The sequence below is a fragment of the Emydura macquarii genome, unplaced genomic scaffold, assembly GCF_026122565.2.
Source record: "Emydura macquarii macquarii isolate MOO-44397 ecotype Brisbane River unplaced genomic scaffold, CSIRO-AGI_Emac_v2 contig_2768, whole genome shotgun sequence".
Lineage (NCBI taxonomy): Eukaryota > Metazoa > Chordata > Testudines > Chelidae > Emydura > Emydura macquarii.
Genome location: NW_027132905.1, coordinates 44,811,230 through 44,835,158, shown reverse-complemented (window position 1 = coordinate 44,835,158; position 23,929 = coordinate 44,811,230). Strand labels below are relative to the sequence as shown.

The window sequence follows — 23,929 nt, the reverse complement described above, 5'->3', positions numbered from 1 at the left end:
CACATTGCCAGTTAGTTACCCTAAATCTTGGAGGAAAGCAAGTATGTGAGAAATACTCAGCGAAGCATGAGCTGGAGTGGTCTTGCATAAGCAGAGACTATTTAGGAAAGGACAAACGGGAGCAGCGCTGGCCTGGTTCTGCAAGAAGCAGGGCAAGTCTGTTCCTGGTCACACAGAGACGAAAGTCTTGTTCAGCCAACAGAGGCGGCCCGAGTTAGCACCATCCTAAAGGAGCAAAACTAAACGTGGATGCTTGTAAGTTTTCAGGAGACGTTAGTGCTCTATAGTACTGACTGATTATAGCTCTGAAGGGATCTAGCCTATAGGGGAATGTTTATGTTCAGCATCTGGTTCCTTTATTGTTTCATTACAAATATTTATTAAATAAAATGTTCTCATCTGTTAGCCATAGCAAGAGGCTTCAGAAAAACGTGGCCTTGTGTAATGTGTAGGTAGGTAATGTGTGCCACGTTCCCCCTTACACGGGCAGCAAGAACATTTCTGGCAACTTTGGCTAACTGAAGCCACTAAGCTGGGAAATAGATGCTGAATCTCAAGCGATCACATCCAGTTAGCTGTGTTTTCTAATGTGGACGAACCCCAGTGCAGAGGTCAACTGTAGGCTTTATCTCATGGTAGCAATTCTTTGTGTTGGATCTACTAGATACAAGACAGGGAGATGGCCGAAGTAAATACTGGTGTCAAACCGCCGTGGCCTGTGGGTGAGTTTGGATCCATGGACTGGAATTTCCAGCACACGGATGTTTGTATTGGTCATAGCCAATTTGGAACACGGACTCGTCTCCGCCTGGATTTGGGGCAAATTCAGCCCTGGCTTCTGGCAAGCCCTAAAGTCCACGCTGTGCTGTTGTGGAAGTGATTGGCCATGTACCCGGCTGAGGAACATATCTCCCTGCAAAAACACAGTAATTTGTACAGTGAAAACCTCCCTGCTTTGTTGGCCAGTCAGCAGCCATTTCTGCTTAATAGGTTTATTTCCTTTGACAGGCCTTTCTTAAGAGGGGCTTTACTATAAATACTGAATTTACCAGCCCAAACCCAGTGCATGGTAAATGCCTCTCTCTCTAACAGATTTGTCCCTTTATCAGGTAGTGCTTTAAGCTGGTTGCACTCCATGCAGATTTGAAACCCTGCGCACTTTTCACACATTGCTGAGCTCTGAATTAGGCCTGCTAAATGAATAAACGAGCTAATTACACACAAATCCTATCAAGGGATTTTTCTTCCTGCCTATCAAAGAGGCAAGCTTGTAATATGATGAGCAAAATGGGTTAGTGAGATCTTTAGTAACTAACACAGGGAGCCATGTTGAGAGACTCCTGAGCCTTTATTTTCCATGCAGTGCTTGGGATGGTGGGGTGGGGACAGGACTGGCTCTGGGTGGACATGATGTGGGCAGGCCGCTTTCAGGTGTTGTTTGCAAAACACTGTGCTGGTGCATCTCTTGCCCCTACCCTGGGGCGCCCACAGCCGTTCCACAGCTGGGCAGAGGCTGAGCTGAGCTCTGCTCAGCTTGGTGAACCAGCACAAGCAATGAACTGGGAGGCATGTGAGCACAATGTCCACAAAAGGCTATGATGGTGCCAGTAAAGTGGTTTGCATATGTGTCCCCAGGGCTGGTCTAAGCCTGGTAATGAGGCAGAGTGGCTTCCCTCCAGGCCCGAGAGGGTTAACAACACCCCCACAGGTGGGAACAGTTAACTCCACCCTGCCCCTCGGCAGGAAGTGCAGGGGTGGGGCAGCGACTATAAGAGCAGGGCCCTGCCAATTAGTGGGGTTCTTGGACCCGGGGAGGAGGCAGATGTCCCTTCCAGGGAGCTGTGGGCTCAGCCAAGCTTGTGACTAGTAGCAAGGAGAGAAAGTAACCCACTGCCCTAGGAGCCGGAACGGCTACCTGCCTGCGAGCCAGGTCCCAGTGATGATGGAGCAGCGCCAGCAGGAGCGGGTAGGAAAAAGCCCAGGGAAACAAGGCTGTGGTCTGGTTGTGCCGTGGGGAAGCGAGGCAGCGACTGTATGTTTTCCCACTGAGCCTGTGGTGGGATTGCCCCTCACTGCTAGGGGCCGGGACTGGGACCCAGGGGAGCAGGGTGGGCCTGGATTTCCTCCCAGCCCCATACGCAGGGTTGGTTGCATGCCAACTTTCCAGCCAGATGACTGGAAACATGGATTGTTTGTTTGCTCCATCTCACCTTTGGAGGCCTGAGATCTAGCCTGGCTGACGTGCCCGGCAAGTTGAACTGTTGATTGTGCAGTTGCATGACCACAAACCAAGCTGCTGACTGCTTCACCGGGTGGACGTACTGATCCCCTGATGCTGCCCCAGGGGGTGTCCTGGCCTGGGGATGTGAAAAGCCTACAAAGGGTAGGAGACCCAGCACCCCAGCGCTAGCCCTAGGTAGGGATGACTGAATTTCTGGGTGCTCTGCTGTCAGTGTGTACCCCAAATCCAATGACCCTCTCCCCAGGCCTGGCGAGCCTCTCTCATAAGCACATTTCACACTGAGCAGTTGGATTCGTGCTGAATTCTTGGCTGAACTGGTAGGTGGGCAGAGGATCACAGACAGGCAGTAGGCTGCTGGGAGGGAGGCTTTATCGGCAAGCGAGACCTGGCTGGACTTCCCTTCCCTCCTGCTCTCCATCCCACACGGCTCACTGCTGGGACCCATTAGCCCATCCCCATCGGTAGGAAAACAGCCTTCTCTTGCTGCTAGTTAAAGGAGTCTGCCTGGCAGCTAAAGTCCTAGCCGTCTGCACTGGAAGGCTGGGGATTCAACTGAAGATGCGGGGCGGGGGGCTGTTCCAGGTGTCTGTCACATAATTTATTTTTACCTTTTTTCTTTTTTTAAAAAAACACTGTGGGGAAATTACCCACAAGGATCAGTTAAAAGAACATTATTTAGGTGACCAAGTAAAGCGCAGGTTCAAATATCAGGTTGACCGTTGTCCCTGGACCTTTAATGCAGACCCCAGGAGTGTATGCCTCATGCTATGATCTTTAATTTTCATGATCCCACACTCTATTTTCCACAGGTCCTGGCCTCATTTGGTACACAGGAAGGATGCAAAGGGGGGAGAATTAAGGGGCTGGGACCATTGTTGGTCTGACATTTCCTAACTTTCAAGTGCTCCGCTTTGCGATCCGAATAACCTTTTTTGAACATAGATGTTTGTATTTGAAATACGTGCAAATCCTGGCCAGCCAACCTGGAACAGTCCGTTAGCAAAACCAACACGGCGCAGCACCAGGCTGCTCCTCAGCACAGAGGGTGACGTTATTATATTGTTTTCACCGAACAATGTCACTTTGACAGCAGCCTGCCCAGCACCAAACCTGAGGCTGGGGGAGGGGCTTTTAGCCATGTCCCGGAACCCAAATAGGATCAAAGCATCTGTCCCATTCATTCTACTTCTCTGCTTAGCACTTAGCTGTCTGTGACGGTGATGGGGGTGCCACAGATGTGCCCCAATAGATACAAGAGGTGAGGTGCAGCTTGTCTGGGTTTACTTGATGCCATACAGGCTTGAGGTGCTTTACACCTCAATAACACGCTCCCTGCCTTGACAAGGGTGCTGCTCTATCTGTGCCCCTGCAGGCAGGATGAACGCCCTGCCCCATCAAGCCAGACATCTGGGTGGGGCGTTTAAAGGTAACTCTCAGGAGAGGGTTTCAGAATCGGCTCAAGAAGGCCTCCCAGTGGGGAAGGAGTCAGGTGCAATTTGGCCTTAGGCTCAGAACCTTAAAGAGAGGCTGGGTGACGAACAGAGGAGAGCACGGGGCCGTGTTGTGGCAGTGTAGAGACACGAAGTGTGATGTTTATCGGTTAAGGATTAAAACTACATGCCTGAAAGGTGGCCAAAGAGCCTCTGGTGGTTTTTTTCCATTTGGGGGGAGGACAGGATTTGGGTGCCTGTGATCAAAAAATAACCCTGAAGCAGTAGAGAGGAACCATTAATTTAGTTTCCCAGCCCACCTTGACAGTGGGTATTATCCCCATTTTATAGATGGGCAAACTGAGGCCCAGGGTGGCTAAGTGACTTACCCACAGATACAAGCTAGTGGTAACGGGGAATCAAATCCAGGAGCCCTGGCTCCTAGCCCTTTGCTCTAACCACAGAAAACGCAGTCTCCTCCCAGCACATCAGTTACTGTGACCACGGTCAGAGTCACACTGGCTGTGTTTTTTGCTGCCAAAAAAGGCCTGCTCTTGCAGCGAGAGAACCTGGGTTGTCTTTTTTATAAAATGCTAGCAGAGATGAGGTTCTGTAGATTTCACCTTGATGTAGCTAGGTGAGGTCAACCCTGGGCTCCCTAACTACACTGAGGTGAAATTTACCTGTGCCTTGTTTCCACTAAGATTTTACAGAGACATGGTTAACTTGTTATCTCACTGTAGAAGGGCACCTCTTTTGGCAGCAAAGAGCCAACCCCTGACTGTAGAAAGGCAGTGCGGAAAGGAACTTAAGAAAGTCGGAAGCCTCTCTGCCTCTTTTCCCAACAAAGGATGATTTGCTTGCATGGAAAGAAAGTGATTGACCCCTCCACCACTTGGGTGGTGAGCCTGTCCAGAAGGAAATTGCTACTCTATTATGCCACCTCTTCTGTGCTCCTTCTTTGCCGTTCGCACCTGTACACTGACCCTGCTTCACCTCCTCTGGGCCCTGCTTCCTTTATAGCTCAAAAGCAGATTCTGTTCCCAGCTCCTTGTTAGCAGTAGCTTTCTGGGCACTCACTCTATGTACTGTCACTGCTCACGGCTTTTCCCATTAAGTCCTATCCTGTTAGCATGGGTGGCTAAACAAAGAACCGTTGTCACTTGCTAAAAGCTTTGTGCCTTCACAGATGGGAGGGGGAGAGGGAGAATCGGGAGTTTCCTCCACCAGCCAAATAAGCCTCCTTCCTCCCCCCTGCTTTCAGAACTCTGCAGCCTCCTCTAATCCAGAGACCCCAATCAACCGGGTCTTCCTCTGGGGCGAAAGAGCAACTGAGCTGCTAGGGAAAAGGAGCCTTTAGGGCAAATCTCCATCTGGGAGCTCCAGACATGATCCAGAATAGGGAGACAATCAACATTCAGGCCAGGGCTGGACAAATTCCTTCCTTGCCCTGTACTTGTGTGCTCACTTAGCCTTGCACACAGTGAGTGTACAACACTACCAGGGCAGAGTGGGTGCTTTTTACACAGTTGTGATTGAGGACACCAGGTGCAGGGCAAGGCAGAGCTGGGCCTGAAGGGATTGGAAATTCCATTGTAACTTTTGGGGATTCACCACCTTAGCAGGCGGGTGGGGGCGGGATAGGGAGCAGAAAAAAAAGTCCAGTGCAGATGAATGAGGAAGGCTGGACCAGAGACTGGGACTGAGTGATAAACTGGGGAAAGGAGCAGAAGTAGGAGGAGAGGAAAATTATGAGGAGGCCAACAGTCACAATGTACAGACCCTCTGGCTGTATCAACCTAGTGTTTGGGGAATAAGGGACTGTCTGTCTATTCTACAGACCCAGAACAGGAATAGCTAATACATTTAATTGCTAGGGGTGTGGCTTATGGGCGTAAATGACAAGGGGTGGAGGTTCAAACACAAACTAGCTTTGCAAACCCAAAACGTGACAAGGCCCTAGCGTTGTACGCTAGCAAAATTACAGCCTGGTATTAACCACGATCCGCAATGTGGGCTGCTGAACCAGTGCTGAATGCCACGAAGCCTTGACTACAGTGCTCAATACAGTGTTAGCCTCCACTTGCAATCCAGCTCGGCTCAGCACTGGTTCAGCAGCCCCCACCCGACGTTCGATGTCCGCAACAGGCAATTTCACAGGTGTTCCAAGGCTTGCAAGGTTAACCCAGGAGTTGAAAGAATAGTTTGCAGGGGGAGAGAGCAAAGGCTTTGCACAGAGAGCGTGGGTGTATTATTCCCTGTAAAAATGATTTTTAGAAATGCACATTGTTCGGAGCATTTCAAAAGCAGAAGGTTTGTTTGCTCTGCCTGGATTTCTTTGTGAGGCAAAGAATGAAAATCATCCCAGCTAGGGATGGCTTAGCAGCATCCAGAAAGGGGGTTGAAACTGCATCACAGACAGGGAATCCCCTTCATCGCTCCTCCAGCAGCTAGATCCTGCCTCTTCCTGGTAGCGCTTGAGCTGCCCTGAACCCTCACAGAAGCCAACTGGCCATATGTAGGATTGAGTCCCTGCTTCTTAGCAAACATTTCATGATGCTCTTTAAACTGATACGTCATCTAGAACCACAGATCGCTCCTCTATCCAGTGCTGCTTGAAACCAATGTCACTCCCCGGGCCATTGCTGTACTGTAGCAGCCATGTTAGCTTGTCCCTTTGGGTTGGACAAAAACTTCATATGCCAACACGACGACATCCGTCTCTGGGTGTTGTCAGAGTCTCACTTCAAATATTTCTCTCCCATCCCACCATCCTCCCGAAACTAACGCTCCTTCTTTGCAGAAGGTTCTGGAACAGCATCTATGTGGGGTTAAAATCAACAGGCGTCCAGAAGTGAATTAGAAAGAGAAGCGATTCAACTACGCTGAACTGCACAACACAAGTTAAGCCCCTTTAAACTGAAATTGCACTCACTAAAATTCTCTCCACTGGGCATGGAATGGCAACAAGTTTAACCAATGAAACGTGTGTTGTGTCACAGGAACACACTCTGATTGGCTACCTGGAGATTCTGAGGGCAGGACATGGCTGCCCTTTTGCTGGAAGAGGTGGGGAGCACCCCTCGGGAGCCAGCTTAGACTAGGGCCGTTTTCAAACTCCTTCTACAACCTAGTCAGCAAAATGAACTTCAAAACCAGTGACCGCCATAGTATAGCCCTGGCTTTAGGTGGCTTATGCCAACCTGACCCTTTCTTACTTAACCAGGTTAGGTATTTTTAAGGTGACTGAACACATTTTCGTTGAACTGGTTCTGTAAATGTCAAGCTACTGTAAATCACCTAAAACAGATTCTATGCTATGACTCTACCTGGGATTGAAGTTAGTTTAGCTGAAGCGGTTTTAAAATGGGTTAGAAAGTTTCCCCTGCACAGACAGACCTCCTCCCCTAAAACTACACCGACTCAGAGCGGGAGGCTCTCTCCCCAGACATTGCTCGTCAGTAAGAAGTGGAATGGGGTGTAGATAGAGTAGGTGCTTTTCTGGCCTGAACAAGAAGAAGCTCTCCTGGTCCGTCCTTGCCTATAGCAGCACCCTGACTGGAGCCAGCGGCCCTGCTAACCCTTACGTCGGTGCCCACGGTGTGCAATGAGGTGAGGCTGGGGACTAGAGGCCCTCTCAGACTGCAGCTAGCAAACTCAGGGCCTGCTTGGCAGCAGTGGCACTCCTGCCCTGGTATCAGCGAATGGGTAAGTCCCGGTGCAGGCTGGGCTCAGAGGTTTTTCTTGACACAGTGATAAAGACCCAATGATCTCTGAGTCCTAGCTATACTGTCGCTTACACCAGTGCTTTAAAAACACACACAACTCCCCAAGCACCTTGCACTAAATCTACAAGCAAGCGTATATATGGTCCTAGAGGGTGCATGGGAACCTCCATGAAATAGTCCCTTGCCAACTGCAGTGGAGTTGAGGAGCCTTTGAATCCATGCCCAGTAATAATGACAGCACTGACGAGCGCTTCCGAGCTGGGCTTTTCCTGTTTTATTTTCTCTTTATGTAACCAAAGCTTTTTTGATTTTCCTTACTGCAGCAAGTGCCCCCTCAGACTTCCAGAACAAAAGCTGGAGTGGGGGGGGGAAACTCGCTGACCATAGCACTCTTCTTTCATTTGCTGGACCTACTGATCCATTCTACTCACACTTGCCTTCTTTAAATAAGTCCCAGCAGTGGTATTTACAGATCTACAACACTTGGCTACTCATCCCATCAGCTGCAATAAACCCACTAAGAATGTGGTAGATCTTGGTTTCTCTGTATTATTTAATTTGTGTAATAAAATCCCTGCTCGTAGAAATGGCTAAATGCATAGCCGCGAGCCCTATTCTCCCATCAAGATCCAGGGAACATATGTTTGTAATATCTACAGCTTTGAAGTCTCCTCAGTTTCTAAACAGGGGAGGGATACATCTTTGGGATGATGTTTGGTTTTTGCTGGTTTCTGTTTTACTTAAATTGTTCAAGACGGGGGGCAAGATTGTTAGGATGCAGGGTTCTAGTGGCCTCGGCACAGGACTGGGGCACAGAAACTTGTGAGGTTTTCCATTTGACTCTTCTACAGACTGAGAGCTTGGGCATGACACTTCACATCCCTGTGCCTCATTTCCCCCATCAGTGATATGGAGTGAATGCTTCAGAAAAGTGAGATTGGGAGGCTTCACTGTTGAACAGCGGTCTGAAAATAGCGAGTGCTGAGGGAAGAATTTCAGAGGAAGGGTACTTGAAATGGAATATTTCCCCATTTCCATAACTATTTCCCCCTGTTTAAACCTGGACATTAGAATGTTTCACCAAAGGTAACGGCAGCACAGGCCAGGGAAAGAGCTGCTACGGTAGAAAGGTGAAAGTCAGAACCTCCTCCAGGAGAAACAGACATGCAGGGGGAAGGACAAAAATGCAAATCTTAAATCAATCCCTCTCTCCGTCATGAAGGCTTTAACCATTTCTAATGGCTTAAAGCAAAGTCAGTCAAGGAGGAGAAGAAGGGAGACTTACAAATCCATTTACTACATTCTGCATTGAAGGAAAAAGGAGGAATTTATTGTGGAAATGCAGTAAGTGCATGGACAAACTGCTCCACGTCAGCAGTGGAAGATGGCTCAAAAAGTATCAGAGCATACCTTCTTTGAGCAAAGCTGTGGGCTTTCGGGAAGACGGCAGTGTGAAAGAGCTTCGTGAGCTAATCCTCTCTACGTTGCCCTGGATCCCAATGTTCCTCAAGAGATATCTACATAACACTGTGTTTCTGATTTCCCTCCTCTGCTGTTCCAGAGCGTTGGCACTGAAGACCTCACCATCACTCATACTTAAATGTTCTACCTAGAGAAAGGGATGGAAAACTGGGTCAGCAGATGAAGTAATGGGCCTGATTCTCCCTTGCCTAATACATTTATAACATTGGAGGCAGATCCTTGGCTGGTGGAAATTGTCATAGCTTGACTGACTTAAACAGAGCTATGACAATTTGAACCAGCTGAGGATCTGACCTCTCTGCTTTACACCATCTTCTCAACCTCAGGTTCCCCTCTTTCTAGCTGGTCCTGAACATGGAACTAGAAGCATTGCAGAGAACTGTCCCATGCCTCTGGGGGAGCTAACTTGCTTTCCTACCCAATCTAAATATAGTTTCCAGGGCATCTCTCCTACATCTCCCAGGGCAACAGGGAGAATGGTGGGTATTATCCACAGTTATGGAGAACATGGGAATTGAGTAGGGTACAGGACAGCAGAGAGAGAGATTTTGCTGTCAGTCTGAGTTGTTGGCAAGCCATAGAAAAGGAAATGTCCGAGACAGGTTGAGCCTCCTCATCTCTGCCTTTCTATCTTCTTTCCCGAGTCACACCTATTGTTATTCCTATGACCCTAAAGAGCCTTTCATAGATTTGATAACAGGATACCTGTATCTACCTAAATCTCTTAGACTTTAGTAGTGAGTTGTCCATCCTTAAAAAATCCTAAAATACAAAATTAGAGGTGGTGGTGGGTTTTTTTTTTTAACTTGTTTTATAATTTGACTTATTATGCAAAACAAAAATGTTGATCGTATCCAGTTTTACAATAATTTAGAGTTAAAGTAAAATACCCTTTCAGAGGTAATTAAATCAGCCAAATAATAGCAATCTAATTAGTATAATAAATAATACAGATAAATAATGGTGTGTGTGTGTGTGTGTGTGTGTGTGTGTGTGTATATTAGGGTGAACAGACATCCTGATATTAGGGGCTTTGTCTTATACAGGCAACTATACACCCTCCCCCACCCCACCCTCAAAAATAAGTCTGTCTTTCACACTTGCTATCTGGTCATCCTAGCATATAAAAATTTACCCCAAGGCTTCTTGACACCATTCTGACAGAAAAAGAGGCCTTGAAGTGGAGGTAAAGTACAATTATATTCACTTTAAGGACTCTTTATCGTGCCAGAGCAGGGTAAACAAGCCTTAGTATAAATATATTAAATTTAATGTATTCTTAATATCCATAGACCTAGAGTTATATGCAAAATGCTACAATAATCTACTGTACTGGTCCAATAGCACTGCACTAATACAAGATACAGTGTCTAGGATCATAACTGTGGCATTTTGTTTATGGATACAACTTTCAGGCCATTATGTGTCATTACAAAGACGTTGCTTTAGGTTCATACTAGATTTAATCAACTGTGTTGTCCCTATTTTTTTAAAAAGGCAAAGAATGTATTACTCTTTAACTTCCTTAGGGTATAAAGAGAAATAGGAGTCAAGGGGGATGTGCTATTAATCCCACTCATGAGGAAAGACCTTCATTAGTCATTTCCAGCTTCAGCACTTGTGACTTTCAGATCCTACATATCACTTGTTTGACAAATTTCATGTTCTACGGCTGACCATTAGGTCTTCTGCAAGCACCGGAACATGTCCAAGTATACAAAAACGATATGTCATAGTTAGAGCTGAACTTGTTTTGTTCAATCTCAGTGTGGTGGGTTTGTTTTTGTTTTTGTTTTGCCCCGTCCCCCTCCCTCCCTTTGCATGGTGCACATTAATAGACATTCTGGTAAACCAGCCTCTGTTAATACTTATTAGGCAGAGCCCTACAGGAAATAATCTGAGTCAGAGAAATGCGAAGCCTTTAAAAGAAAAAGCAAAAAATTAAAATACTTTTTTTTTTTTTTTCTTTTCCCTCCAAAGAAATTCTTTTCAAATACTTCATGTTTCTAAGATGTTTTGGATCAGGAAGAATTAAAATAGGATTTTAAATTTTTTCCCCCTTTGCTATCCTGTCACTTGAAAAATGTAAAAGCAAATCAAACCATAATGGACTGAGGGTAAAATTTCTAAACCATCTAAGTCACTTAGGCGTCTAGATCCCATTTTTAGAAATGACTTGGGCGTAAGGAAAAGTAATCGCTCTCAGATTCTGGGCAGGATTTCAAAGTGCCCAGGTGACTTAGAAGTCCAGTAAGAGAGGCCCCTAAGTGTCTAAGTCATTGTTGAAAATGGGATCAAATAGGTGGCTTTGAAAATTTTACCCCCTGTCCATTGTGCTTTTGTCTTATTTCCATATCTGTGGGAGGAAACCTGCTTTGGCACTGAATGTTATTTAATAGAAAAAAGAATCTATATCTAGCACTTAGCATTTTAAAGACCTTCCTCAATAGTAGCTATTGTATTGGCATGAAAACATTGTACTTTCCAAGGCTTCAATTCAGCAAAGCACTTAAGCATGCTTAAATAGCACTGACTTCAATGGAACGTAAGCCTATGCTTAAAGCTAAGCACCTGTTTAGAATGCTTTGTTGACTTGGGAAGATAATGAATGCTAAACTGCTGAATGGAAAGCCAAAATCCATCTATAGTCACCCCTGTCCACTGTATGCCTCTTTTGACTGATTTTATTAAGTGATTGCTGTCTTTGGCCAAGGTAATTCTTCGCATGACTTTTTAATGAATTCCACACACATTTGTACCCCCTTCACAGGCTGCGGGTGGAAGCAAGGGACCCTGTGCATGCAACGTCCAGCAAGAGCCATGCTCTGAAAGCATGCCTGTGTCTGCAAAGGGAAAGCTGCTTTCATTTTCAAGTCCTGAAACAAGGATAATCTTGAAGTTGATTTTGCCACCTCTGTAGAAGCCTGCTGTCTGTTTTGCTTAGTAATCTCTTCCTGGGGAACACTTGGGGTTAACACATCATCCTTAAAACCAGGAGAAGCCAACTGTAGATGTTCTTGTCCTTGTATTGGAGGATAAAGATGCATTATTATTACATTTGTAGAGTTATGATAACACCTAACTCTTAATCACTGATCACAATGTGCTTTAAAACCTAGGCTCTGATCCTGCAAACACTTACACATGTGCCTCAGTTGAAGTAAGGGCACAGACCGGTTGACTTCAGTGAGATGACTCAAGTGTGTAAAGCTAAACATATGCATAAGGATTTGGGCAGGAACATACCGTACCTAGGTCCCGCAACCGGGGATTAATCTGAATACAAGACAAACAAGGACAGGACCATGCTGCCAGGACAGGAATGGATGAAGAATTTCTTTCAAGAGGTGGGTTTTAAAGAGGTATGTGAAGGAGGGGAGGGAGCCATTGATGGATGGGGACAGGGAGGCTGCTGCAGACATAGGAGGCAGCATGACAAAGGCTCAAAGCCAAGAGTGGGAAAAGGTAAGGAAGTAAGATGAGAGGCCTGTGTAGACTGCGGGAGAGGGCAGTGGGGGCAAATGGGGAGCAAGGATGTAGCATATTGCTCTTGACTCCTGAAACAACTCTTCTATTTCAGGTTATAACGTAGCCAACATTTTGGGGTTTGGGCCTGAATGACAGTGCTCCAAGATTCTGCATCTTCAAATTGTTTTCGGCAGGTAACCTTTTTATTCTTAGTTACTGAGCCCAGACTTTGGCATCAGTTCAGGAAAGCACTTCAGTATGTGCTGAAATCCCATTGACTTCAATGGGGCTTTAGTACATGCTTAAAGGAAAAAATGTAATTCAGGGTTTTACTGAATCGGGCCTTAGTGTTCCTTGTGTGTTGAAGGAAATCCGCACAGGAGGTTACGGAGAGGCCGATGTTTTCTGCAGCTGGATGCTGTGTAAATGTATGGTGGTTTCTCCTTCGACAGCAACAAAATGTTCTGTGTGGGTTTTTTTTTTTTTTTTTTTTTTACCTTAAAAATTCAGGCCCTTTCTCACAGGGAAACAGAGTAGATTCTGTTGGTAACTGGAGATCTGGTAGAATTATTACCTCAGTGAAACCTGATTGGAAAGGGATGTGGTTTTAAAAACAGACCATTTCCAACTCTTATTTTGTAGCACCCAAAAGCATGCTAGGTGCTTCACCGAAGACTTTGGAGGCTACAGGCCCTGAGACAGCAGTCCATTCCTACTTACCAAAGGATATTCGCATAAACTTAAATGTTTGTCCGCCAAGGCTACAGTCTCTGCCCCAAAGAGCTTACAACTGTGGTCATTCGTAAAGATTCCCCAAACATCTCTCACTACCACCACAGTTTGGAGAAGCTCTCAATCCATTTTCTACAATCTGGTCTCTGCTGAGTTGCACCAGGTTAACTAAAGGTGTGAATTTAAAAAATATTATTTAAATTGAATCCGTTATCTTTATGTACATACATGTATACATATACATGTATATACACTCATACATTGATTTAAACCTGGCTTATTAATTTAGCTTGCCTTGCAACCTCTATAACCCATTTTAAAGTGATACAATTGCGTACAAATGGGGGTTTCCACCATTTAATTATATTGGTGCAAATCTGTGGGAGATCTATTACCATTTGTCTATATAGACATTCTCCACCAAACTTGGGGAAGATCAGACTGGAGAATTCTGATGTTTTTAGGGCTTAAAAAAACCAACAATAAACAAGCAACTTATACAGAAGAAGAATATATTTTTTTTTTATCAAGAAGAAAAATAAGGGGTCACAACCAGTTTGCCCTCTGGGGGGGAGGGGCAGGTCATCTGTACAAGGCTCTCGGACTATTATCTTCCAAGCTAATTGTTATATTGACACTCGCATGTTTCATTAGTGTTCAGTTTTTACTGCAAGCTGAGGTTAGAACCTGATTCACTTGTCCTGGGCAAGGACTGGTTTGCAATTTCATAATTGCAGAACAAATTTTCTACAGGTTTTTTTGGGGTTGGGTTGGTCTTCCCCAAATTCTCATTACTTATGAGTCTGTGGGCAGGGAGTTGTTGACTTTATAGTTTTGGGTCAGATTTTTCCAGTATCATTTTGATATATTTCTTTGGTCTAATAAAGACCAAAAAAAGTTCAAAAGAGAGAAAGTAAATATATGCACATACTGACATATATGGCTTATTATAAAGTCCCAAGCTAACAAAGGGGAAGAGGAAAGTGTGTGTTGTGTTTGTGTGTAAACTACAAAGAAAAACAATTAATGCCAGAACTCAGTCAATTATCCATGTTATAAACCTTAATAGGTTCTGACTGCATAGATAAGTTCATGGTCTATATAATATACTGACAGTAAACTTGGCATCCAAAGAAAAGCATCATAAAAGTTCTAAGAATGTGAGGGAAATAGAAAACCATCTGAAACGAGAGAAGAGTTTTCACAATATCCTCCTCCATCCCGTCTAACACTGAGTTTACAAGTCTGGAAATGTTTTGCAGCGTAGATTTGTTTTCATTAAAATTTCCTTCCACACTATCCAAATATAAGCTGGATGCCGCATATTGGCTGGATTTGGCAGAAGGTCTGTCCTGAAACATTTTAACTCTATTTAAACACCATCTGAACTGCCTGGTGGTGACCTACTTTGATTGAAAAGTGATTTTTTCCCCCTTGTGCATCAGTGCCCGCTTTCTGTCTATTCTTAGAAGCTATTTTGCCATTGGCTTTTTTTTGTTTTGTAAGGAATGCCCCCTGTATTGGCAGAAAGGTGGAGTACAAGAAATATGGTTTGTCCATAGCCTACAAGTGCCCACTTCTGACATTTCCATAGCTGCTTTCATCTCAGAGGATCACAAATGCTCCCCTTGACTGGGAGCCTCAGAAGGAACAAATAAAAGTAAACTGGGACAGAAAAGCTTCCACTGCTGTGGAGGCTGGGAAGGAGAAGGGGAAAGCAGATGCAACACGGCATGCTCACTTCAGAGCCTGTGGGGGGGGGGGGTGGAAACCCTCTGGAGGAGGCGGAATCTTTCCTTTGACTTCAGTGGGCTTTGGATCCAACTCTCAATGCTGATAGGAGCAACACTAATTGCTGCTCTGTGCTTTCCATTTACCTCAGAGAGTCTAGCACAGGCAAAGCTGGGGTTGTGAGTGGCAGCAGTGTTCTGCAGAGAGCTGGGTAATGATACCCACAATGCCCCCCCTCCTTCCTCCAAGGCATAGTGCCTCCATGGATCCTGTCCCTGACTGTCCCCCAAATCTCTGCTCTCTGAAATGAAATCTCTCCCTTTGGGGATGTCTACTGGCATAACTCTCTAGTGTCTACACAGCCTACATGGATAGAGGTGTTTCTTTTGGGGTGGGAATACCGCCTTCCTGAATGATGTTAGCTATGTTGACAGAAGTCCTCTTCTGTCTACATAGTTATGTTTACACTGGGGATTATGTCGACATAACTATGTTGGCCAGAGGTGTGGTTGCCATACGTGAAGTATCCATGATATAACTTTTCAGTGTAGACCAAGACTCAATCAGGAAAGTGGAGTTTCCTTCGTCAACTAAGGGGTTTTCTACACCATAAAGTTCCACTGGGCCCATGTCTAAACTACAAAGTTCAGTCAACACAAGTTATGTCACATACAGCTGCCGACTTTTGTACATCCCTCATGTGCATGCTTGTCTGCTGTCATCAGTGCTGCATGTACTCACCACAAGCAGTTGTACTGAAGGAAAACATGGTGCACCATGGGCAGGTATCCCAGTATACCTCATGCCACTGTCCAGTGCAATACTTTGTGGGACATTTTTGCAGTGCTTTGTGGGATACCAATAATTTTCCCAGGGATTTCTGGGAACTAGGGATCAAGTTCCCACAATGCTACTTTTCTCCATTCCATAATGCTTGTTCCATCCCATAACTTTCATGCTGTGTTTTAAAACTCCTACATCACTGCATGCTGCTTTTTGGGCTCTGCCATTTCTCTGGCAACATAATTCTCATGACCATTGCTAATACAGGACACACGATTCTCTTAACTTTGTGGAACTTAAATGAGTAGGGATAATTTGAATTGATTTTTCAACTGGTATAGTTAAAGTGATGGAAAAGACAGTGTGAACACATTTTTGGCTTAAGAAGGGCATATTTCAGTTGAAGTGATGTCACTTTATATCAAAATAAGAATGTCCATGCCAGCCTTTTGCCCTGGTTTAAACTATATTGGTTTAAATTCACACCTTAAGTTATGCCAGTGCAATTTTCTTGTATAAACAAGCTCTAAATTTTATAGGAAATGCTTCTCTTGCTGTTGTGACACTGACCACTTGAAATCTAAAGTAATGTTTTCAAATGTCCTAGATCCCATTGATTTAAGTTCCTAAGTGTCTAAGACCAAATTTACCCTAAAAAATAGGTTGACCATGGGTATTGAGTGGTTACATTGAAGTGCTGCAGTGGCCAGAGGGGTTATCCCATCACCATAGCTAATTCACCTTCCAGTAGGTGGTAGCTAGTCAATAAAAGAATTTTTCTGTCAACCTAGCAGCGTCTGCACTGCAGGAAAGGTAGGTTACCTACACCTTTCAGGGGTGTGGATCAATCTTACTTTTTAGTGTAGAATCAGCCTAAATCACTTTTGGAAATAGGACTTCGCTCCTAAATCACTGAGGTGCTTTTGAAAATTTTACCCGTCTGTTTAAAAAAAAAAAAAGCAGAAATATTGTGACAAATTTTTGTTGGAATTTTGAAAATGTCTGACCCACTATATTTGCTGAACAGAGGAGGAGGACCGGGGGGACGGGGGAGGAGGAGGAGAGGGCTTTCAACAAATTTTTTTTTTTAAATTTCAGAAGCTTTTAGTCAAAATTCCAAAAATTTTCATTTGGTTCTGGACACAATTTTTTAGTCCAGGTATTGAATAATGTTTTCAACAGAAACTGCAGGAAACGCAGCTGAACAGGCAGACTGTTACTAGCAGACTTGTAATTTGAATGAGGTTAATGTACCTATTTTTGTGAAAAGTATGGTGGGATTTTTATCACAAATAGTCACAACTTTGATTTTATGTCTCATGCAAAAGATTGGACCATCCTTTTCTATGTTTGTACAGATTTCTAGCACACTGGGGTCCCACTACATGATTACTGCAATACAAATAATAATTAATAATACATAACCGCACAGTGACCTCTCACATTACAGTGGGGTATTGGTTCAATAATGTAAAGGCAAGCATGAGCAGCTGGTGCTATTGCACGTAACCTTCCAAGATTTTTTTCTTAATGTATGAACAAATGTTCAGTCTTGGGAAGACAAGCTGTGTGGTATTAGTTTTGTTCTGCAATGCTCTCTATGTGGAGAGAATTGTGCAAGCTGTGGGGGATTTTGCTCTCTGCTTTGGTTTCTGATTGGAGTCCATTTTTGAGACAGAGTTACTTCCTGGGAACTGGTCATTAATATTGGTTGAGATTCCTGAAAGAAGAAATTGCCCACATGCTGTTTGACCATCTGGGTTCCAAGACTGGTGTATATTGAATGGAGAGAGAGTTCAGTGATTAGGGCAGTAGCCGAGGCCTTGAGAGATCTGGGCTTGAGTCCCTGCTCCACCAGAGGCTTCCTGTGTGACCTAGGGTAAGTCAGTTAGCCTTTCTGTGCCTCAATTCCCCATCTGTAAATTGGGGAAAATGGTATTTTCCTACCTCAAAGATATGGTGGTAAAGACTGTGAGGTGCTCAGCTACTATGGTAATGGGGGCCATAAAAATGTCTTAGCTAGATAACACATCTGTAAATAACATATGCTACACTCACAATATACCCAGATTCTTCATCAATGATCTTTTTTGTCCCCTTCATTGGGAAGCTGACTTGCAAAGCCATGGAATTCTGTTACCCCTGGGAAGAAGGGCAGCAATACAAACTCACCAACTCAATACCTGCAGCATTTGGGTTTTCCTTGATCTCCCTCAAGTCGACTAAACCCAATACTGCTTAGCTGGCAGGAGAATTACCAAACAAGGCGTATGGCTCCATGATGGGGATTACACTGGTGCCAAGGAAAATGCCTCAAGTGTTGTTTCTACAGCAATCCTCTGGCTAAGATGAAAATGTATAATTGGATCACCTGTGCTTGATGTGAGTATGCCTTTCATAACTAGCTGTGAAGAATCCCCTACTTTTCCTCTCCATCTTGCTTTGAGGATGTATACAGATGTTACTTACACATCTTAAGGGAATACCTAGAGACATGCACATTACTGTTTTTTACAACAAATTATAAAATCTAAATATTGTTAGTAAATACCTAGCCTTCACATATAGCGACATGATCGCCAGGAGACTATTGCAGAGGGGGATAGACTGCTGTGGAGAATTTCCCAACACAAATAAGGAGCAGAGAGAGCTGAAGGCAAGCTCCCTATTGCTGTGATCTGCACAGTTTTTAATGCATGCATCTGGAGACTAAGGGATGGTAAGTTGTAATTAGCAGGGAAAATGTGAGAGGAAAACAGAAGAGATGGAATCAGCTTCTGTCAAGGACAGCTAAAGTATAAAGTACCCAAAATGGCTGAGTCAGGCATTTAACTGAAGTGTCTTTTGTTTTGTTTTAAGGCAACTTATCTAGAGTACAATAACCCTGTACCACACTGATCCCTGGCGTAATGCCACTGAAGCCAATGGAGTTATACTTAGGATAAATTTAGCTGTATATGTTCAGTAAAAAGAACTAAATTCCTTTGCTGGTGTACAGACAAAATCTACCCGTCTCTCTTTTTACAGTGTAACCAGATCCCGTTTCACTCTACTAAAGGCAATAACATTAATGACAACTGTACCTCTTCATGCTACCAGAATCAGACATCAAGATGGCTTACAGAGATGGCAAACATTCGGGGTTACGCAGGTGTAAGTAAGGGCAAAATCTGTCCTTAGATATCCTTGTTCTTTTTTTTAAGATTTAACTGCACAAGGAATTTCTAAGACCCCTGAAAGGAATGTGTGACTCTTTATGGCCATGTGATTTATTTTTACTGGCCCACATTCTGTGGCGAAGGTTAAAGTTAAATATCAGTTTGCTCTATTCATGGCAGTGGTATCTGCATGTTCTCTTTTTGTAACTGAGAGTATATGTCTACACTGCAATTAGTCACCCGGGGCTGGCCCGTGCCAGCTGACTCAGGCGGGGCCTGCAGGGCTGTTTCACTGCTGTGTAGACTTCTGGGCTCAGGCTGGAGCGTAGGCCCTAGAACCCTGCAAGGTGGGAAGGTCCTAAAGCTTGGACTCCAGAAGTCTACACAGCAGTGAAACAGCCCCACGATCCAAATCAACTCGAATGGGCCAGCTTTAGGTTTTTCTATGCTGTGTAGACAGACCCTCAATGATATCTGAGTTGCAGAGCCTTTTAAATCTCCATGTCTATGTGACCAACTATGGTATTAATAACTGTACCAGTTCAGAGAGTTCTGCTATTGACAACTTTCTCACCAGTGCAGAAGAGTGGCATTTAACTGTGTGATATATCAATTCCTGCCTCAGTGTGTGGGGATGAAGTAGATGACCCTTGAAGTACCATTCAGTTTTACATTTCTATGACACTATGATTCTATAATGTATCCATCTTTGATCCAGCAAAGCACTTAAGTGCATGATTAACTTTAGGCATATGAATAGTTCTATTAACTACTTATGTGCTCAATGTACAGCATGTGCCTAAATGCTTTGTTGGATCAGGGCCCAGGCTAAAGCTTCTTGATGGAGCAGTTATATTTTTTTAACCTTAACAGCTTATCACTTTTTAAAGATAGTTCAGGACTGTTACTGTTAATTTTTTTTTGTTCATTACATGACAACATGAAGCTTGGTGAATTTCTGAAAGGGGTTATATGACAGGGTTATTTGTGATAGCAGGAACTGGACTCAACTCGAGATCCTACGTTCTTATGAGAACAGGACCCAACTTAAATGCCAACTTTTTAATACATAATATATCTTAAACTTTCCACGTTGTACAACCACAGCACAGATGTAGAATAACATTTACAGTTGAAATTATCTAACTTAAGATCAAACATATTTCCTCAGATCTAAAAAGGCAGAAGAACAGAAACCAGCCATGCCAGCCCAGGGGAGATTCTTCTCAGGTTTAAAGTAAAATTCTAATTTGAAAACCCATCAGAAGAACAGATCTGAATACGCTTTCTGAAATATATTCTAATTGCTTTACCAGTATTCATATCTTCCAAGTATAAATGTGATAGATAATGTAAACAAATATACACATGGACACCTCCCAATTAAGTTAATGGAAGATTTGCATGCAGAAGGAATGTCATATGTCCCCATATTTGAAAATATGAGCGGAGGCACGTTGTATTATGCTTAAAGACATGTAATCAAACTACTACATTTTATTAATACACAGCCTTAGCTTACAAACTAAGGTGCCAATCCTACAAACACACAGATGCTTAACTTTATTCCTGGGCTTAATCCTGCTGAAGGTAAATTGGACAACTCCTGGAAATAAAGTTACTCGTGTATGTTTGTAGAATAGAGATCTAACTATAGTGCTAGAATACTTGTGACCATTGTAAAGTAGAAGATTAAATGAATTTATTTAACGGGGACAATGTCACCATGATAAACACATTAGTATTCTTCCAGAGGGGTAGCCGTGTTAGTCTGTATACAGCAAAAACAACGAGAGATCTGTGGCACTTTACATTAGTATTCTATTTATTCTATTTATTATAACCGCATTATAAAAGATTCAATTTACTTTTCACACTTCACACTTTTCACACTTCATTCAGTGTAAACAACAGAGACTGACTCACCAGTTCCATTTTTTTGTTTATTTTCATTTGTTTAGTTTTTGTTTTCAGTTTCACTTTGTCTTTCACTAGCAGTACATTGTTTGGATTACAAATGTTTGACTTAAAAGCTTCCGGATTTTGTTTAGTTTAAATATCAGCATTTGTAGTCAGATTTCTGTAAAGCCTTTAAAACAAAATCTAAATTTTGTAGCTGGAACTACCAAATAGAAATGGTCAGTAATTTTCCAACAAAATGTTTTTTGTCACTCTGGAAAATGCCAATTTGTTGAAACCAAAACTGTTCACAGAAAAGGCTGTTTCCACAAATCTCCCAGTTAAACTTTTTTTAATTAAAAGTTTAATTTTTCAGTTAAATTATTTTTTAAATTATCCAGTTAATTAAATTTTTACTTAATATGTACTTTAAAACAAAATCAAAATTACAATGAAATATTTTGAAATTATCCAAACAAAACATTTTGATTGACATGATCCACTTTTTTTTTTTCTTTCTTGCTTTTTTTCCCCAGATTATTGGTTTGGGAAAGTTTGAGACTTCAATTTTTTCTCCCAATTTTGGATAAGAAAATTTTTGAAATCTCACTCTTGTCCATCTCTACTATCAACTGCCCATTTAATGTCAGGTACTCATCAGTGTATAAAAAGGAATTCTTCATAGTAGACTTCACTGTAATCTTTCTGGGGCAGACCCATATCTATTTCTATGGCTTCAATCCTGCAAATCTGATCCACACAATCAGATCCCTGTGGAGCTGTGCTGAATTCAAATATGAATTATTACTGCCAACTTTTGTTCAATTTTAGAGATTTGTGCACAGAAGTAAAATGCTATGTAGGGCTAGAGGTAGGGCTATTCTAGCTCCTGCATACTCTGGCTGTTAGTCATTCACCAAGGAGGCTTAGATTCACATCTCCTGATCATTACCAAAAGCCATACATATAATATCTGGGCCTAAACAACTATTGACCTTAAATTAGTGGGGGGAAATTGAAGTTTACCAAGCCCCTTAGGATGATTCACTCTGCCAGCAGCTGTTTAGAATTCTGCATAAAGCTGTTGACACATTGTTGCATGTGTGAATAGTTAACACTACCCAGGATAAAAAGAGGGTGAGAGTGAACTTCTAGAGATGTTGATTAGAGCAGAAGAGCTCTTGCTGAGAGAATGGAGGAGACCTAACCGCAGGTTTGTGTTTTGTTGTTATAGCAAAGCACCCATTCCACTTTAGTTAAGAATGGGCATTGCTATCTGTTCAAAGGATTGTTTTTTTTCCTCTTTATATAGTCCTCTAAAATCTGCACAGTTACTCAGTCTGAAATTTGATGTGCCTCACAGAGGTGTTGGTTAGTGTTAGCAGTCCAAATTTGGGGTCATCTGACCAAGAAACTCCTTAAGTAGAGGGTCCCCCAATAAACAACATCTCTCAATCTAAAATTCTTGTGGTTTGTGTGTGGTTTGGTTCCTTCCCTCCCCACACACACCTGGGAGGCTATGCTGGACATGTAGAGAGACAGGAGCTGAGGTGATGATACAGAGGCAGTGAAGGGACTAACATATAGCCAGTACATTGTGTAGGCAGCATAATATTTGCCAAAGACCCAGAAGCGGTGGAAGAGGAGAGTGGGGCTGTGGTAGGGGGGGGATACTGAAAATTATTTTTTAAAAACAAGGAAATGAAATGCCCCAAAAACCTTCATTAATGCAGAGTTAAGGGTGCCTTGTAGTACCTCTAGTCCTTCTCAAGTTCAGCTAAACTCCAGCTGCTGACAACTAGGAAATAGAGTGAAGATGGTAGTGTAAAATTAAACTTGTAAATACAGAGTTAAGGTACACACCCACACAACCTTAACTCTGCCCTCTTTGAGTGATGCCCCAGTATTACCTTAGTGCACCCACAGCACACTGACCTTGCAGATAATGCAGAACACCAAGGGAACAGGGCATATGACCACCATGGGACAGAGTCCAACACCTTCTCTTCGGTGAGGCAAAACTTGTGTACTGAACTGGTGCTCCTCCCAGTCAAACACTAAGCCTGCTCTAAGGAAGCAACCTCTCTTCTTCTTTCCCCCCCCCCCCCCCTAAATTTTACAACCTCTTCACCCTTATCTACAAAATTCCATCTAACACTAACCATCTAGGAGAATCAGGGAGTGATGTATATTATTTGTATAAATATCATACACACCTCAATTCACCTGTTTGATATTATCTTGCCTGGCTGCAAGGGGTTAAATCTGAGGAGGCTGTTAAGGAGGAAATAAACAGGAAATGAAACAATGCTAAAGACAAGGTTCAAGTCCCAGAAGACCAAGGGTCCTTGAAAAAACAATGGGGAAGTTATTACGTGGGGAATGCCTCTGCTTGGCTCCAACCGGGCTGGTATGGTATACTCTCTCCAGACCTGATGATCAAGCAGAATAATAAACCTTAATGATGCGGGCCTAAGGAAGACAAGGATTGAGTGAGTTGCCAGCAGCAGCTACAGATGAGCCTCTGACAGAGACAGAAAAACTGCAATAGTCCGGCTCTCTTCCCTCAATCCGGAGCTGGAGGTAACTGGGCTGAATGGAATTTACTAAAGCTTGCAAGGAAAAATTAAGGTTTAGGTAAAGGGAAATATGCATATAGGTCTTTATTGTTTTACCCTTTGTTTTATGTGCTGTGTACATTTGGGTGAATAAAAACACTTTGTTTTGAAGAAGCTGTTTCTGAATCACTTTAATTAGCAGCTTTCACAGGCTCCTGGAGGAGAAGGGCTTACAGGTGTCTAATAATTGGGCCTGTTGGGTTAACATAGTTGGTAAACCGGGGTGGCTGCAGCATGGAGATCCAGTCTAAGGTGGTAGGAGAATGACTTTTCCTTTAGAGAGCTGAAGTGAAGGTAGTGAAATCTCTCCCCGGAGAGGTGCACTGTAGGACTAAAAGGGATCTAAAATACAGTTTGCTCTGTAACATGGGTAGCCCTGTGCACTACTACTGACTCAAACTACAGAACTCAATGCTGAAATGAGGCATGTTAGATCTGTCAAGGTATACATGCATCTTTCCTTTGATCACATATTGAGGAGTGTGTGAGGGGGAAGGCTGGACTCTGCAGATCTCGAATCTCAATCACAGCTCTGCCAAGCTTCTCCAATCAATCCTTCCATCAAACATAGCTATGCCTAACATAGTGAACACCGTATGTAGATCATTCCCAGTAGTGACTGCCAGCTCCCGGTGCACAGAGTTAAGGTTATGCTGGT

At 43.4% G+C, this 23,929-nt stretch overlaps 1 long non-coding RNA gene across 2 annotated transcripts; it reads left to right on the top strand.

Annotated features, from left to right (window-relative positions):
• The first annotated feature begins 1,816 nt into the window (after window positions 1-1,816).
• Window positions 1,817-20,464, top strand: LOC137165519 (uncharacterized). Of its 2 annotated transcripts, none has more exons than XR_010923398.1 (6): window positions 1,817-1,966; window positions 12,002-12,229; window positions 12,463-12,544; window positions 17,707-17,978; window positions 18,624-18,749; window positions 19,926-20,464. It is a non-coding gene; the product is annotated as an uncharacterized lncRNA (long non-coding RNA). The 2 variants fall into 2 exon arrangements; XR_010923397.1 differs by having other exon boundaries at window positions 11,653-12,229.
• The last annotated feature ends 3,465 nt before the right edge of the window (window positions 20,465-23,929 follow it).